At 40.5% G+C, this 17829-nt stretch overlaps 1 long non-coding RNA gene and 1 pseudogene across 2 annotated transcripts in view; both read left to right on the top strand.

Moving 5' to 3' along the window:
- LOC101698933 (uncharacterized) overlaps positions 1-7953 on the top strand; it is a 28560-nt gene extending 20607 nt beyond the window's left edge. Inside the window, exon 7 of the long non-coding RNA XR_002388658.2 lies at positions 7826-7953. This is a non-coding gene — a long non-coding RNA (uncharacterized LOC101698933). The remainder of the gene's footprint in view (positions 1-7825) is intronic.
- Positions 7954-9009: 1056 nt separating this feature from the next.
- Positions 9010-17829, top strand: part of LOC101698704 (transmembrane 9 superfamily member 2-like) — a 73699-nt pseudogene continuing 64879 nt past the window's right edge. Inside the window, exons 1-2 of the transcript XR_015447658.1 lie at positions 9010-9083; positions 12225-12284. The product of XR_015447658.1 is annotated as a transmembrane 9 superfamily member 2-like (transcript). The remainder of the gene's footprint in view (positions 9084-12224; positions 12285-17829) is intronic.

The raw sequence follows: 17829 nt of genomic DNA, 5'->3' as shown, positions 1-17829 counted from the left end.
CACCTAGTGCTGCCTCAGATGAAGGGAAACTTACTTAAAGTAATTTATTACAGTCTTGCTGGATAATATTTGGCTATAGCTGGTCAGACAAAATAGGTACGTTATATACAAGTACCTAGTGATATGTAAAATTTACAAAATAATACAGAATTATAAAACATAAATCTTTTTTAGTTTTGGTAACAGGGATTAAACCCAGGGTTTTGAGCATGGTAGGCAATTATTCTACCACTGAGCTATGTCCAAAGCCCTTTTTGTTTTATTTTGAGACAGGGTCTCGGTAAGCCCAGGTGGTCCTACCACCTTAGGCTGCTGAGTAGCTAAGATTGCAGGCATGTGCCACTGCTCCAGGCTCAAGAAAAAGATCCACAGCTTTTGATTCAGTAGTCCCACCGCTAAGGGTTGGTGCTCCAGATAAACCCGCCAGGGATTTAGCATATACAGACTGAGAGTGTTCCTGACAAGACTCAGCGGAGTCCACTGTGAATATGTGGTGGTGCTGGAATATGTGGTGCTGGTGTTACTGGTTTATGGGGGTGCTGGAGTCTCCCCCTAGAGGTGGTTTCTAGGTTCTTTCTGTCCTGAGCAAAGAAATGGTCCTAACAAGTGCAAATGGCAGCAAGGTTTTACATTTATTAAGGGTAGGGAAAGAAACGTGCTCTGTAGAGCGAGTTTGGGCCAAGTAAAAGTAGGAAAAGAAGTGCACCCTACAGCGTGAGGGCGGCCACGGTGGCAGAGAGAGTGTGGACTGTCCTTTTGAATCTCCCGCTCCTCAGGCTGAGGTCAGGTCTAGGCCGGCCTGTCCAAAACTTGCTCCTCCAGTTCTGGCGAGGAGTCCGCAGGCAGGGCCCTGGGAACTGTTCAGTGCGTGTGTCCTGGGGTTTTATAATGAACAGGCCACGCCCACTTCCCCGAGCAGCTTGGGCCTGCCCCAGTCTCCCGCTTCCTTGGTAGGATTGTATGCAAGACCGTGACCAGCATTACTTGCAGTCTCTACTTGTTTCTCTGTCTCGATCACCTTAGCTGACAAAGTTGTGGGACTCCAAAGTCATTTTGTGTTTACTTCGATTTACTATTTCTGCATTGTTGTTTTAGAATAGTATTGGAGGTAGTTTTCAAATTTACATCAATGTAAACAGCTTCATCTTCGAGAAATGATCAATCCAGGGCCAGGGATGTAGCTCAGTTACACAGTGCCTGCCTGGCAAGCACGAGGTCCTTTGTTCGATCCCTCCTACAAAAAAAAAAAAAAAAGAAAGAAAAGAAAAAGAAATGATCCATGCAAATTTTTGTGTTCAGTTATGCATTCTTTCCATATGTCTTGGCTAAGGAAATAGAAGTATTTCTGGGGATCTGAGATGGGGCGATGAGGATTTGTTTAGATCTGTGACTATGATACTTTTGTTTTATCATGGCTTCTTATGCTAGGTCTTTGTCTTGGAGTCCCCCCCATCCCCCACTCCCTTACTGTGAAAACATTTTTTTTTATAATTCCAAAAGTAATCCATGTTTGTGAAACTTCTGTACAATACAGAGGCATCAAGAACACAAAGTGAGGGTCTCCTTATAACACTTCCCAATTTTAATGAATTGTTTTTATGTATATATGATTTTTAATCCAAATAGAGAGTCCACCAAAAATGTATACACACTTCAGGAGAAGAAAAACTTGTATAAATATTTTAAATGTATTGAGAAATCATGCATTCATACAAGTTACCTTTGGTCTATAATTACAGGAGGTGTTCAAAGTGGTGGCCATGAGCTTCCAGACATTTATTAGTATGGTGAACTGCTGCGCGGGTAACCTTGGTCACTGAGATCGCTGCACATTCATTGTCAATTTCTTTCCTAGGGCCGGCAGTGTGGTGGGGTTTCTGATATACAACATCCTCTAGGGAAACAGCATCTATTGAAAAACATCATACTGTTTTTCTTTTCCTGAAGTGTGTATACCTTTTTTGGTAGACTGTATATTTCCGTAATCTGACTTTTTGTCTTTACCGAGTTTATTTATTTATTTTAGCACTAGGGAATGAACATAGGGCTGCTGTACCACTGAGCTATATCTGCAGCCCTTTCTTTCTTTTTATTTTTTTGCAACAAAGTCTTGCTAAATTGTGAAGGCTTGGATAGAACTTTTGATCCTCCTGTCTCAGCCTCCTGAGTAGTTGGGATTACAGTACTACTACTGTAAAGTAGTAAGTACTTCTCAGTAGAGAAGTTTATAATGAACTTCCTTCCATATATTATACATGTATAATACACATGATAATATATACATATGTGATATAATCTCTGTTATCCACATTGAGAGAGAGAGAGAGAACAAGAATGAGAAAGTGCTTGTAATTTTTAATAGCTTCTGGCATTCCACTGTGTGGATAGCTCATAATTTTTTAAAGCACCCAGTTATGATCATGTGGTTTTAGTGTTTGTTATTAATAATGCTCAGTGAGCATTCTTTACTTCTCTGAGTCACATAGTGTATGCCACACAGGGTTGTTGTAAGGATAAGTCTTGTAAAGTGCTTGGAGCAGTGTCTAATACTCAATAATATTGAGTAGGCAATAAATGGTAGGTATTATTGTACAACCATCTGTGTACTCTTGTCTAATCATTATATTAGGACACATTCGTGTAAGTGTGGTTGCTAGGCAAAGGATACAGATTAAAAAAATACTTTCTTTGTTGTAAAATACAGATATAAAAACCAGATGCAGAACAGATCCAGTGTAGTGTTTAGTAAGGGGCATCTCTTTGTACACCCTAGCCAGGTCAAGAAACAGACTGGCCAGCTGCCTCAGAAGGTTCCCATGTGTCCCTGCCCATTGACAACACTCTTGTTTTCTCCAGGGTCACTGCTTTTGTACTCAGTCATTCCAGGGAGTTAATTCTAGGTCTCCCTCCTCTGGCGAGTACCAAAATCCACCAGTGATCAAATTCCTTATATAAAATGATGTAGTATATGCACAGAATCTATGTACATCCCTCCATGTACTTTAAATCACCTCTAGATTACTTTATAATACCTTACACAAAGCAAATTCTATGTAAATAGTTATCATACTATAGTTTAGGGGAAAATGACAAGAAAAAATCTAACTAGTCAGTACAAAAACCATTAAATTTTTTTTTATTTGAGATGTTGTTCATTGAATCTGCAGATATGGAACACACAGATATGGAGGGTTCACTTTATAGTTCATTTTAGAGTTTTATTGCTCACATATACTTTGTAGACATGATTTGGACTACCAATTTTGTCTTTTTTCAGCATTTTACTATGAGTATTCTCAAACACATAGAAAATTGAAAGAATTATATAGTGGACCCTCATATGTGCAACATCTAGATTCTAAAATTAGCATTTTGCGGTATTTGATTGATTACATATCTGTTCAATCTATCCCTTCCTGTATCATTCAATTCAACCCATTGTCAGTGTTCCTTTGTCCCCAATTTCCTGCAAAGCGGCAGCTGGATCATCTGATTTCAGGTTTGGTTTCTTTGACAAATTAAGGTGGTGGTGTGTTCTTTCATCGAGAAGCACACGATGTCTTTTCGTCTCCTTTTTTGTTGTGATACCTGGATCCATTAATTCATTAGTTCTTCATGGGTTACAGCACCTTGGAGAAATAGTGGAGGGAAAGCACAGCAAACGGGAAACAAAACCCTTTTCCTTTACAATGTCTGTTCAGCGCCCTCTACTGACAAAACTTTGTGTAGTGCTCCTTTCTGCAGGAAAACTAAAGGGCCGGGTTCATTTACACACACAGAAGGCAAAAGCTATGAATCTGGAGACCAGAGGCCCTACATTAACAATGGGCACACTTTCACATCTGCTGATCAGATAAGTAGAACCCTCTGCATATCAAATCTAAGATAAGCTATCTTCCCTTGGATACTTTGCCCCCTAAATTCTAACTCCCTGTCTTCCTTGGAGTTTGAACTTTATCTTTGTGACTTAGGAAAACCACAGGGCTCAGTTTGGGTAACTTTTTCCAGCACCATACCCTGGAAATTCTCTCTGTGAATTAAGCTGAAGACAACAGTAGGACTGACTTTATTTCTCCCCTTTCCTAGTAATCACTTTCTTGTACGTACTCCTTGTTGTCCAATGTCTGAAAAATTGTTGCTTCATATATTTCACCCATTTTTTTCAGTGCTGGGGATTGAACCCAGCATGCTCTAAGGGAGCTACATCCCAAGCTTTTGCATTTATTTATTTGTTCTGTTGCAGAGTCTCACTGAGTAGCCCAGGCTAGCCTCCAACTCTCAATCTCCTGCCTGGGATAACGGGCATGCACTTCTACCTCCGCTTACATTACCTATTTCCAAGAGTGGTTTAAGATGGGAAGGTAAATCTGGTCTTGTGTTATTGTTCCATCATATCTGGAGGAGGAAGTCCAACTGCCTTGCTATCTTTTATAAAAAATTATATTTTTTGTTTTTAACTTTAATTTTTAATTTTATTTAATTATTTAATTTAATTTTATTTTGGTTTTTTTGAGACAGGGTCTCCCTTTGTAGTTCAGGCTGGCCCTGACCTCACTAAGTAGCCCAAGCTGGCCTCGAACTTTCTGGAATCCTCCTGCCTTAGCCTCCTGAGTGCTGGGATCACAGGGGTGCACCACCACGCGCGGCAATCTTTAAATTTTATGACGTACTATTTTATTTTAAATTGACACAGTTGTACATGTTTGTGGGGTACAGTGTGATGTTTTATGCATGTATGTAATATATTTGATCAAATTTGAGTAATTAGTATATCTATCCCCTTAAATATTTATCATTTCTTTGTGGTGAAAAAGTTCAAAATTCTCTCTTCTACCTATTTGGAGATATAAAATATAATTTTGTGAAATATGAACACTTTCCCGTACAAGAGGATGTGGGGAATTAGTCCTACTATTTTTAAATCTATTTGTATTCTCCAACCTCTCTACATTCACATCCCTGCCTTGCCTGGCTCCCTGGTGTATACCATTCTTCCGTCTCCTCTCTGATGTCAGCTTTTTCACATTCTACACATGGTTCATGTGGTATTTGTCTTTCTGTGCCAGTTTTATTTCATTACGTAATGTTTCCCAGGCTCATCCAAATCGCTCAAGGATGGATTTCATTTTTTCTTTTTGATTAATGGTTGAAAGCATTAAATACACCATATTTTCTCTATCTGTACATTTTTTTAAGGGAAGGGGTTTATTTGGCTTACAGTTTGTAGAGGTTTCTGTCCATAATCAGCCAACTCCAAGGCAGGGACAACAAACAGGTATGGAAGAGCAGAAACAACATGGCACACGCAAGGCAGCAAAGGTGACAAGATATCTGTACATTTGTTGATGCACACTTTAATTAGCCTCATGTCTTGGCTACAGTGAGTAGTGTTACAGTGAGGACGAAAGTGCAGATGTCTCATCATTATACTGATTTAAATTCCACTGGATATATATCCAAAAAATGGATTGCCAGATGATATGGTTGGTCTATTTTAGATTTTTAGGAACTGTCAGACTTTTTTCCCAGTAACTGTACTATTTTATATCCTTAGTAACAAATGGTAAGAATTCCCTTTTCTGTAGAGCCTCACCAATATTTATTATTTCTTATCATTTGGCCGTACCTATGCCCTACTACACGGTTATCGTGGTTGTTTAGTTGTGCTCTGTTTCCTGCTCATTCATACATTTTGTGTCCCCTCGTTGATATCTGTGCAGCTGGAGAAGCAGTCATCTTTTCTGATTCTGTAGATGGCTTTCATAGGAGAGAGTTTTACCTGTAGATGCATTGCAAGGGTTTGTTTCGATAGGGCATGGTGACTTGGGTTCTAGGTAGGTGCAGGACTGCACTGTCCATGCACTTTTCCATCTGCAGCAACATCAGCAACACCTTCAAGGGGCTTCAGTTGTGCAGCTCCTTCATTGGGTCAAAAGCTACCTCCCCACTGAGACTGCAAGCGCTTTATACTGTGGGTTCACGAGGCTTCTCTTTACCCGGTGATGTGTGCCCCTCAACCCTTGCCATGCTGTGGCTGTACTACTAGGCCTAGATGCCATGAAACAAGTGCAGGTGTTGTAGCCATTTATGTGAGTTACATGCTTTGGTGGTGCAACCTCAAAGATGGGAACATGAGGGCCGGGAATTTAGCTCAGTGGTTTTGCCGCCTGCTGTGCAAGCACAAGGACCCGAGTTTGATCCCCGGTACCAAAAAAAGATGGGGACATGTGATGGTTAGGGGCCCAAAGAACAAGGCATACTCCTGAAATGCCTGTGGTCCCAATGTGGCATGGTACAGAAGCAGCCTAGGTCACTGCAGGAGGAACAATATGGCCCCTTCTTTGGTACAATATAACTGTGTACACTCCAAGTTGCTCCCTCTGGGCTCAGGGGCAGTGAGCACTGCAACATTCTTCAGAAGGAAATACTTTAGATATCCATTGTTTCCACGTCTGGGTGCCTCGCTCTGAAGTTTTCTTCTCTGGGAGACGTCACACTTGATTCCAAACTGTTTCTAACCTTCCTTGTTGGTTCGGTTGTCTGGTTGCCTGGTTCTGCTGAGGTCCCTGAAGGTCTCTGGGATGCTGATGCCTCCTGTGTCTGGTGAGGTCTTCTGGGGTTTGGCAGAGCCCTCTTGGCTCAGCTTACTAAATATTACAGTTGAGTGGGCCAAAATAGTCTTGGTTCTTGTGTATGACAAGGAAAGAATTGCAAAGCATACACCTGGTAGTATGTAGTGAATTTTGTGAAACTCGTGGGGCAGCAGCAGGAACAGGCAGAAGGGAGAAGCAGGGGGAAAAAGAGCTTAACTTTAATTTTATTTTTAATCAAATAAAAATTTATAAATTTCTGGTATATGGTGTGATGTTTTAGTATATGTGTACATTAAATTGTGGAATGACTAAATCAAGTTACCCTATTTTCTTCATGTATGCATTCACTTGATATAGTTTTACCTATCCTTTCATTTTGAACTTTTCAGAATTCCTTTTGAGAGAGGAGATTAGGGAGTGGCAAAGCTGGCTGGGGAAGTAGGCGTGGCCTGTTAATTACAAGATCTGGGACACATGTGCAGAACAGTTCCCAAAGTCTGTTGAGAACTAGAGCAGGTTTTCACTTGATCATAGCCAAAAGGCCGAGAAGCGATTCGAGCAGGTTTTCAATAGGATGTCCTAAACCTGACCTGAGCCTGAGGCCTGGGATCCCAGTGATATAAGGGAAATAGATGCAACTCCCAAACCTGCTAGATAAACGTGAGTTCATGTTCTCTAAAATCGAAGAATGAATTATAGGAACAACAGAGGTTAAAAGTAGGAAAAATTTATTGAGAGAAAGATAGCTTCTGTCTAAAAGAGACAAAGGGGGACCGGAAAGTGGGTTGCCCACCGACCCTGCTTCTCAAAGGTGTTTTATGGGACAAAGCCAGGAGGTAAGGCGGGCTCAAGGTGGGACAAAACTACAGTCAACTAGCAAGATTGCAAGTATAGTTGCTTAGATAATACTGATCCAATGAGAAATCATGAAGTGGTCAAAACTATGATCAACCAGTAAGACGACAAGTATAGTCACTTAGGTAATATTGATTAGATGGGGATCCAGTGGGGAAGCAAGTCTCGTAGCAAGTAGCAAGCCTGTAAAGATTTTCTGTCTGGGGCCTTTCCTGGAAGGGGGTGGTCCCCTACCCACGTGATCAACACCTATTTAGAATGTCAATCACTGCTATTCATCCTTAAGGGAAGCATATGGGTGTGCTAGTTTCTCTTCTTTTACAATGCTGGCTTTCAGAGAATGTGTCTTGATTGTCCTCCATGTTGGATCCTTGCAGGTCCTGTCTAACTGCCTACAAGATACCTAATTAAGTTACCCATTTACAATACCAGCACGGCCTCTCAGGACCCAGATGTAGAAGTTCTCGCAGGTTTCCTTGAGATTTGGACAACACAAAAGGAGAGGTGAGTCATGAAGAGCTTGCTATAGTGACTTTTTTTTTTATAGTAACTTTCCACAATAGCCCATGCCATGTTTCCCAGATGCGACGTGTACTTTTATTTTTGCTTTTGCCCTCTTTTTCTCTTTTACTAGGCCCAAGCTCGCCCAGCAGAGCCAGTTTTTCCCCCCACTCTTCACTTTTATTTTCTTAAATAAGTTTTGTCACTACTTTTTGCTCATTTTGTTCAATTCCTTGTTCAAGATGAGAAAAACCTGGAATTTTAACTGCAGAGGGAGAGGCGATCAAGCAGCCCACAATTTGGTAAGGTTTAGTTGGTGAGCCACTTTTAGAAGCAGGCTACCTGAGAACACTTTGTTTTAGGAAGTATTTTGTACAAGGTTGGTGAGTTTTTGTTCGTCATATCTCCTAGTAATTCCTTACCTAAGTGATGTGTCTCTGGCCTGTGAATTTTCAGAGGGTCTCATTCTAGCCTTCTCACAGGGAGAAGTCTGTGGGTGAGCATTAAATAGATTAACATGCATTTAATAAAGCACTTAGCATAGGGAGCCTTCAATAAATGTTAATTTGTCACCCAGGGCTTCAGTCCTCAGAAAGTGAGTATAAATGGGCCTCCTCACCCCTGAGGCCAATAAAACTGAAGGGAAGTTCATTGCATCAGCAGGTGTGCACCTTTATGCAGCTGACCTCCATGGCTTCTAGCTTTCCCTTAGAATTTGGCATGGTCTATTGATAGGAATTAAAATTAGAATAGACAATGAACTAGGACTTTGGACCAAGAATGATTTCTTCAGGCAACATGGAATACAGCCCACTCCCTTCTAAAGGGAGTTGCAGGCACTCCCTGCTAACTAAGCTCCTGAGTTTTGAGGAACATAAAATGCAAAATAACAGTTTTCTTATTTTCCTCTAAAATCCCTGTTTCCTTTAAACTGGGTTAGAGAGCTTGAGTTCCAACTGGTCATTTTAAATCCACAGAACCACCTGTGATAGGTGGCTACTAGACAATTGAGCAATTCCTGCACTCTGCTTACCTATAAGTAGCTCTAGATCAAGGGACCATGCGGCCACCAACTCAGGATTCCTGCTGGAATCCCAGGAGTCTTCTTCATCCTTCCAATAAAACTCTCCCAAAGTAGTTGCCTACTTTCTTGCTGGCTCTTGTTGCTTTTAAGGAGATGTGCGTTTTCATTCAGCAGCAGCAGATTTGGCTCACAGAAGATTGGAATTGGAAATCTAGTTAAGGTTTGAAAACATAATTTTAATATCCAGTAGTGTTACTGGATTTGGGGTCTTGGACTCTCCTTCCGGAGGTGGTTTCTAGGTTCTGTCCTGAGCAAAGAATTGGTTGAGACAAGTGCAAAGCAAAGTTTTATTAAAGGTAGGAAAGGAAACAGGCTCTGCAGAGCAAGTTTGGGCCAAGTAAAAATAGGAAAATAAAGTATACTCTACAGGGTGAGAGGGAACCACCTTCCAAGAGAGAACACTGTGGCATAAAGCTCCTTGTCAATTGTCCTTTTTGTATCTCCCACTCCTCAGGCTGATGTCAAGTCCAGGCCACCCTATCAAAAACCTCTTTCGAGAAGTCCATGTGCAGAACTCTGGGAACTGTTCTAGGCCTGTGTTCTGGGATTTTGCAGTTAACAGGTCACATCTACTTTCCCAGCTAGTTTTAGCCACACCCTAGCCTCCTGCCTCTGAAGCACTCTGGGATGCTGAGTCAGGAAGATTGCAAATTTGAGTCCCACCTGGGGAACTTGGTGCGACTTTGTCTCAAATTTTAAAAAAAGAGCTGGAGATGTACATCAGGGGGAAGGCCTTGGATTCAATCCTCAGAACCATCAAAAAAAAACCCAAAACCAAACCAAAACAACCCCCCCAATTCTAGCTCAGTGTTACTCAATTTGATTTCTGTTCTCTTTGTGCTATGCTAAATTATATCTTATGTTTTTGAGCAGCTATGAGATCTCAGCTCTGAGGATATAGTTATGAAGTGCCTGGCATGTAGTAGATGTTCAAAAATATTTGTTGAATGTGTGAGTCAGTCAGTGGGTGTGTGACTAAGTGAGCCAAAGTTTCTAGCCTTGTGATCTACTGGAAACACAATTTACTAGGGAATGTAAACATGTAAATATCTTGATTAAAGTGTGACAGTGGTGACAATGGAGATAACGAGCTAAGTGTTCCAAGACCACAGAATCAAGAATTCTTTAGTAATTTAGCAGGGGTTTGTGGGAGATGAGTCTGCAGAGATAGGCAGGATCCAGATCGCAGAAGGCCTTGTTAACTCTGTACCTAGTGTACTGGGTGATTATGCCAAAAAGTGGTTGAACTACTTTTCACCAGTTGATTTAATCCTCACCGCGTCCTGTAGGATAAATTCCAGTGTGATATAAATGTTATAGGTAACAAAACTGAGACACAAAGCCTACAGACATGGTGGAAGCCTCACAAGCTAGTAGAGGACATAGCTCAGTTTGGCATCTAGTCAGTTTGACTTCGGGGCCCGTACCCTTAAGCTCTATGTTGTGCTTTTTCGCTGTCGGTATTTATCGAGGACATTCTTCCAACACCAATACGTGTAAATCTTCTAGCTGCATTTTATTTCTGTTTGGTTACATTATGATTTATTTAACTCAACTGATAGATATTTTGGGCCTAATTCTTTTTTCAGCATTGGGGATTGAAGCCAGGATGTTCACACTGAGCTACATTCCTCAGCTCTTTTTATTTTTTTATTCTGAGACAGGGTCTTGGTAAGTCACTGAGTTGCCTAGGCTGGGCTACTTGTTATACTCCTGCCTCAGCCCTCCAGAGTGCTGGAATTACAGAAGTGTGCCATTATGCCTGGCTTTAACATATCTTTTTAGAAACACAATCCATTCCAGAACAGCTCTTATTTCAAAATTAAAAATCCATGGACTATCCATGGAAAAATAGTTGTTCACTTTTTCTTAACCAATCCCACCAAAAGAAAGCAGTCAAGAGTGTGTATTTTTCTGGACTAGAGCACTGGTTTTCCAAGTGTGGGCCAGGAGGGCTGGGGATGCAAGGATTTGCTTAGCATATGTGAGGCCCTGGGTTCAATCCCCATGTGCGATAAAGAAAATGAAGGTAAATAGACTCTATATTTCCATAAGATCTCTGGATGATTTGTGTGCAAATAATTTCAAGTTTAAGAAGTATTGATCTAAGAAATTTCCATAATTCTCTTCAGCATTGTGGCAGTGAACTAATAAACATTTGGTAAGTAGGGATTCACCTATGTCTGTTGATGCTTCTTTTTTTTTTTTTTTTTTTTTTGTGGTACTAGGGATCGAACTCCGGTCCTTGCACTTGTGAGGCAGGCAGTGGAACCACTGAGCTAAATGCCTGGCCCTGTCTGTTGATGCTTCTAATTACAAATGTAAACATATCCTTGTTATGGAAAAACTGGAAAGTATAGACAACAAAAAAGAAATGGCAGAAATATTATTGTTTATAATCTTACCACCCAGAAGTACCACTCTAAATACCTTGAAGCGTTTCCTATTTTTTTCATTAATTATAAGGACCAAACTCTTGCTATTCTTAAACTTTCTATACTGATAGCATTTTATTAATTTGTATTACTTCACAGTTTTGTGTGATTGAAGCCCAGAAAAAGAATGCATTTATGAATTTTACAGTTTTACAATATTACCCTAACAAACATTTAACTATTCTTTTTTTTTTGGTACTGGGGATTGAACTTGGGACCTTGTGATTTGGAGGCAGGCAGCGGAACCTCTGAGCTAAATCCCCAGCCCATCTAACAACCATTTAAGACTATAGAATTAACTAACACTTTAATTTTAGACCAGATGCTCATGGGTGTAGTTTTAATCATAAAAATACATTTATTCTTCAGTATGCTTAATTTATAGCTTAATTTTCTTAGAATTAGCATTATCAGTTTTTTTGGGGGGCGGTGAGACAGGGTCTTGCTATGTAGTTCAGGCTGGCTTTAAACTCACGATTGTAGCCCAGGCTGGCCTCAAACTCACAGAGCTCTTACTGCCTCAGCCTCTCAAGGGCTAGGATTATAGGCATATGCCACCACACCTGACTTATTGTATCAATTTTTTGTGGGGGGGCACTGGGGATTGAACTCAGGACCTTGTGCTTGTCAGGTATTTTTTACTTTTTAGGGAAAGTTCAAAGTTTAACATTTCTTTATCTTTTTGCAGTCTGAATTTATGAAAAGTCATACTTTATAGCTCTTTAACCACATTAACATTACTGTTTCAAATCACAGGGAAAGTGATACAAATTGGGATATTGCAAGACTGGTTACTGCCAGAGTTGATCCAAGAAGGTAATTATGGACTTTTTAATAAATTAGTTCCAGTGATTTAACTATTAATCAAAATGTAGAAATTCTTAACTAGAATTGTAACTTTTAGAATACCTGTATAATATAAACTTATATGTTTTGAAAAATAAAATATATAATTCTATTCCCTTCTACCTGTAGTGAGTATCTGGATACCATGTAATGTGAGGAGGAATAGAGAGGTCTAAAAAAGAGCAGACTTATTAAGAGTATCCTAACTGTCTTCACTTAGTTGTCGGGTGACAGAGGGTTTAGATTCAGATTTGGGTTTCTTCAGAGGGAAAGTCTGGTACCAGTGGAGTCTATTAGGAAGGCATGAATTGAGTATGAGGAAGAGTCCACTAAGGAATAAAGAAAGCCCCCTAACAATTGAATGCACAGCCTCAAGAATTAGTGCTGTACTTTATTCCTGTACCTTTGTGCAAAGAGCCTGGGTGACTTAGCTTGTAAGAAATTGCTCAACTAGGCCTCTAGCATAGTACTTGGGCCTTAGTAAGCAAACTGCCCACTGAGTAGTAAAGAGAAGTTTTGCTTTGGGTAGGAGATTAGACAGGCAGCCTGTACAGTTCCAGCTGTAGGGTTCTTCAAACTGTAGAGTAAAAGCTGGGCATGGTGACACATGCCTATAGTTCCAGCATTCTGGAGGCTGAGGCAGTAGGATCTTCACAAGTTCAAGGCCATCCTGGGCTACCTAGTGAGCACAGGGCCAGCCTGAACTACAAAGTGAGACCCTGTCAAAAAACAAAAAACTGTAGGGTAAGGCCAGGGATTTAGCTCAGTGGCACCGCACCTGCCTTGCAAGGGCAAGGTCCTGAGTTCGATCCCCAGTACAGGGAAAAATAAAGAAAACAAACAAAAAACTGTAGGGTAAGGTTAGTTCTCTTCAATTAAAAAAGTTAGGGCCAGGGATTTAGCTCAGTGGTTCCGCCGCCTGCCGCGCAAGCACAAGGACCCAAGTTCCATCCCCGGTACCAAAAAAAAAAAAAAAAAACTTAAAGAGGCAATATCCATAATGTGTAGAGTCATGATCAGTTGGGGGCAAAGAATTGAAAACTTCAGCTATTAGGACAGAGGAAATTTTCCCTTGAAGCTGAAGTGAAACAGTAAAGGAGGCCGTGAGCTATAGCCTTCTGAGTGCAGAACAAGGGATTAGGCAATTTGGACTTTAGTCTCATCTGTAGTGGTTCCATTTTGGAAGGGAACCCTGTGTACCTAGAAATGAGTCCTACTTTACAGTTTTCAGGTTTGCTGCCTAGTTTACTTTAGCCAAGGTTCTTTATTTGGAACAGCTGATGAACAAAAGGAAAAAGTAGAGAGTGGATTGTGCCAAATTCTCCACCAGGGTAGGTTACCTTAATCTCTTGTAGTCTCAAGTTCCTCATCTGTAAAAACAGAAGCCTGAATTAGGAGTGTTTTTTTTAAAATTAGGAGTTTTTAGTTTGGAGCCAGATGCATCAAGCCTTGGCGATGATGATGATGATTATTATTTTTTTGGTACTGGGGATCTTGTGAGGCAGGTGGCGGAACCACTGAGCTAAATCCCTGGCCCGGCAATGATTATTCATGTCTATTTTTCTGGAGAAGAATGTCCATAGGTTTCATTAGTTAAACAGATGACAAATGTTTAAGGAGACTGATATTTTCTGACTCTTGTTTTATGTCATAATATTATGTTTTTTCCAGCAAAACTTTTAAAATTATACATATTTAAAAAGTAAAACGTGACTTTTCTCTGATTTTGGTCCTGGGGAATGAGTCCAGGACCTTGTGCATGCAAAGCACAGAGTCTACCGCTGAGCTATACCCCCAGCCCCCAAGATGAGTGTGACTCACTGCAGCCAAGTAAATTAATGTATCCAGCGCTTCACATGGGCACCTTTCTTTCTGTCGTAAGAGCACCTCAAATCATCTCTCAAGAAAATTTTCAGTATACAGTATGATATTACTAACTGCAGTCATGGTGTATGTTAGAGCCCTAGACATCCATCCTACATAAATTCAAGTTTGTATCCTTTGACCGCTGTCTCCCCATTTCTTCCCCTTCCCCACCCTCAGTAAACACTGTGCTACTTTGTTTTCATGGACTCAGCTCTTTTTAAATTTCATATATCAGTAAGTTCAAGCAGTATTTTTTTCTGATTCTGGTGTATTTCAGTGAGCACAATGTTTTTCAGATTCATCCATGTTGTTGCTAATGTCAGGATCTCATTTTATTTTATTTTATTTTATTTTATTTGTATTTTGAGGCAACGTCTCACTATGTAGTCCAGGCTGGCCTTCAACCCAGTATGTAGCCTAAGTTGGTCTCAAACTTGTGGTGATCCTCCTGCCTCAGCCGCCTCAGTATTGGAATTACAGGCATGCACCACCATGCCCGGCTTAGTTTTAGTTTTTTGAGGTACCTCCATACTGTTTTCCATAAAGGCCATACTAATTCACGTTCCAAGCAACAATGGACAGGGTCCACACTTTCACCAACACTTGTAATTGCTTGTCTTTTTTTTTTTTTTGCACTTTATTAAATTCTTTTATTGGTACATTGTAGGTATACAACACAATTACATTTCTCATTAGGAACTGTACCTTTACATAATGCATCTTGGTTCTTATATTTTCCCCATTCCTAGCCTTCCCTTCACCCCCTCCACCCTTCCCTATTTACAAAGACTTTATTTCCATTTTTTCCATTTCTCATCATTTTTCCTTTCCCTTCTTTCCTTTCCCCTGCCCCTCCCACTACCCCTACCCCTTTGGACCTTTTCTTCCTATTTTACATTATCGATTATTCATTCTAATCACTGGTACATTTTAGGTATACAATATAATGCCATTCATCATTGGAAATTTGCACCTTTACATAGTCTCTCTTGGTTCTTATTTTTCACCCTTGCCCAGCCCTCCCTTCAACGCCTCCATTCCTCCCTATTTACAAAGATTTTGTTCCTATTTTTCCATTTTCTCATATTAATCCCATTCCCTTTTATCCTTTCCCCTAGCCCTCCCACTTCCTTTCCCTTTGCCCCTTTTCTTCCTATTTCACATTACCTATTATACATTTTAGTCCTTATTTACACTTTCAGTTTCTCACACTAGAGAAACTATTTGGTATTTATACATGTGTGTCCTATTTATTTCACTTAAGAGTATTGCCTCAATGTGCATCCACTTAGCTATAAATGTCTCTAATTTCTCATTTTTTATGGCTGAGTAGTACTCCATTTTATTAAAAAACCACATTTTCTTTATCCAGTCTCCAGTTGATGGTCATTTGGGCTGTTTCCAAGTTTTAGCTATTACAAACTGTGCTGCTATGAACATGGGTGCACATATATCACTGTGGTATGATTCTTTTAATTCTTTGGGGAAGATCCCCAGCAGTGGAATAGCAGGGTCAAATGGGACTTTCAGTCCTAGTTCTTTGAAGTATCTCCGTACTGATTTCCACAGTGGTTGCATTGCTTGTCTTTTTGATAATAGCCATCCTAACTGGTGTGAAGTGATACTTCATTGTGGTTTGGATCTACATTTGCCTCGTGAATAGATTTCCAATTCTGTTGTATCTTAGCAAAAGAATCTTTTAAAATTAGTGGCTGTGAGCTTTTCATTACTATAACTGAATATCTGACACAGGCTACCTATGAAGAAAAAAGGCTTATTTAGCCCATAGCTTTGCTGGTTTAAGGTTCATGGTCAGGTATCCCCACTGGTTTGGCTTCTAGCAAGGGCGGTAAATGGTAAGGCATCAGGGTGGGTGCTTGTGTCAGGGCAAGCAGTGTTGACTAGAGCCAGGGAGCAGAGCCCTGGGCCGGGCCAGGCTTGCTCCATTTGTAGCAACCCTGTGATAAGAGGTCAGGAAGTTGCAGGAGAGCTACCTCCCAAGGACAGGTCCCCAGTGACCTAAGAAACTCCCACAAGGCCCTACCTGCTAAGGCTCCAAAGCACCTCCTGCTCTTGCCACCCGAGAAGCAAGCCCCCAATCACCTCGCACCTTTGAAGGACATGTTTAAATCGTACCCAATCAACTGCATTGACTCTGTTAAAATATTCAAAGTTTATTTATCTCTTCAAGGCTTTGAAAACAGGAAATAAAAGGATGAGGGCATATTTATGAATAAGAGGAAAAACACATAGCTACTAAAAAGTCAGAAAGTAGTTACCATTGTCAAGGACATTCACCAATACTTTTTTGTGAATGTGACTTTTATGGTATTTGGAAACAGGATTTTAGGATGATAGACCATGAGGCCGGACTCTGGATGGCCGCTCGTGCTTGAAGGGATTTGATTGAGAAAGTAGTAAACATACAAAGTGTGACATTACAGGAAGTTGATCTCCCCAGCTTTATGAAAATCAAACAATGCTTTATGGCCATAGCTCATATTCTTAGACCCAGAGAGGGAAAAAAATAAAATAATTTTTTATTTTTATTTTTGAGTACTGGGGTTTGAACACAAGGCCTTTACACTGAGCTACACCTCCAGCCCTATTTATTTATTTATTTATTGTTTTGTACTTTTTTGAGACAATATCTCAATTACCAGTTATCCAGGCTGGGCTTGAATTTGCAATCCTCCTGCCTCAGTCTCCCAAAGTACTGGGATTACAGGCAGGGGCCAGCACATCCAGCAGAAAATAATTTTTTAGAGTGGTTACTCTACACTGCTTATGGTCATAGCTTATGTGTACATACAAATAAACTTCTATTTAATCACGATAAATGTCATTCATGTAAGCCCTATAAAGCCAAGGGCTTTGGTATCATTCAACTTTTTTTTTTTTGGTACTGGGGATTGAACTCAGGTCCTTGCGCTTGAGGCAGGTGGCGGAACCACTGAGCTAAATCCCCAGCCCTACATTCACCTTTTGCAGAATTGGACAGTCTGTTCAAGGTCATAGAAGTGAGTTAGACCTAATTATTTTCTCAGTCTTCAGTGTTACAGGTGTTGTGCACAGCTAATTTGCGTGGCTGTTAATCAGAGTTAATTATCTCTTCCCTTAAAAATACTTGCTTCGTTTGACTTTTAGGTTACTGTGCTTTCCTGGGCTTTTTCCTGTCTCATTAGTCACTTCTCCATCTTTTCCACATTCCTCAAACTCTTCATGCTGGAGGAACCCTGGACTCAGTCTTCAAACCTTTTCTTTATTTCTACTCTCAGTCTGACGATCTTATCTTGTCTCATGACATTACCACAGTGACTATTTTTCTGTGGTACTGGAGATTGAACCCAGACTGTGTACAACAAGCTACATCTTCGGCCTTTTTCTTTGTTTTAATTTTAGTTTTATTTTGAGACAGTGTCTTAGTAGGTCTCTAAGTTGCCCAGGCTGGGCTAGAGCTTGTGATCCTCTTGTCTCAGCCTTCTAGAGTGCTGGGATTATAGGTGTGCACCATTGTGGTTGGCTCCACAGTGACTCTTAGGTCTGTATACTTGGGTGTCCTGCTGTCTAGGTGACATGTCCACACAGATGTGCTACTCCTTTTGTTCTTCCTGTCTCAGTAACCCGTGACTACACCCTTCCAGTTGTT

This window comes from Heterocephalus glaber, unplaced genomic scaffold (assembly GCF_053883595.1).
Source record: "Heterocephalus glaber isolate CG9 unplaced genomic scaffold, H.glaber_assembly_v1.0 deba00001764, whole genome shotgun sequence".
NCBI lineage: Eukaryota > Metazoa > Chordata > Mammalia > Rodentia > Bathyergidae > Heterocephalus > Heterocephalus glaber.
The sequence above is the reverse complement of the archived record's forward strand: the minus strand, read 5'-3'. Positions and strand labels throughout refer to the sequence as shown.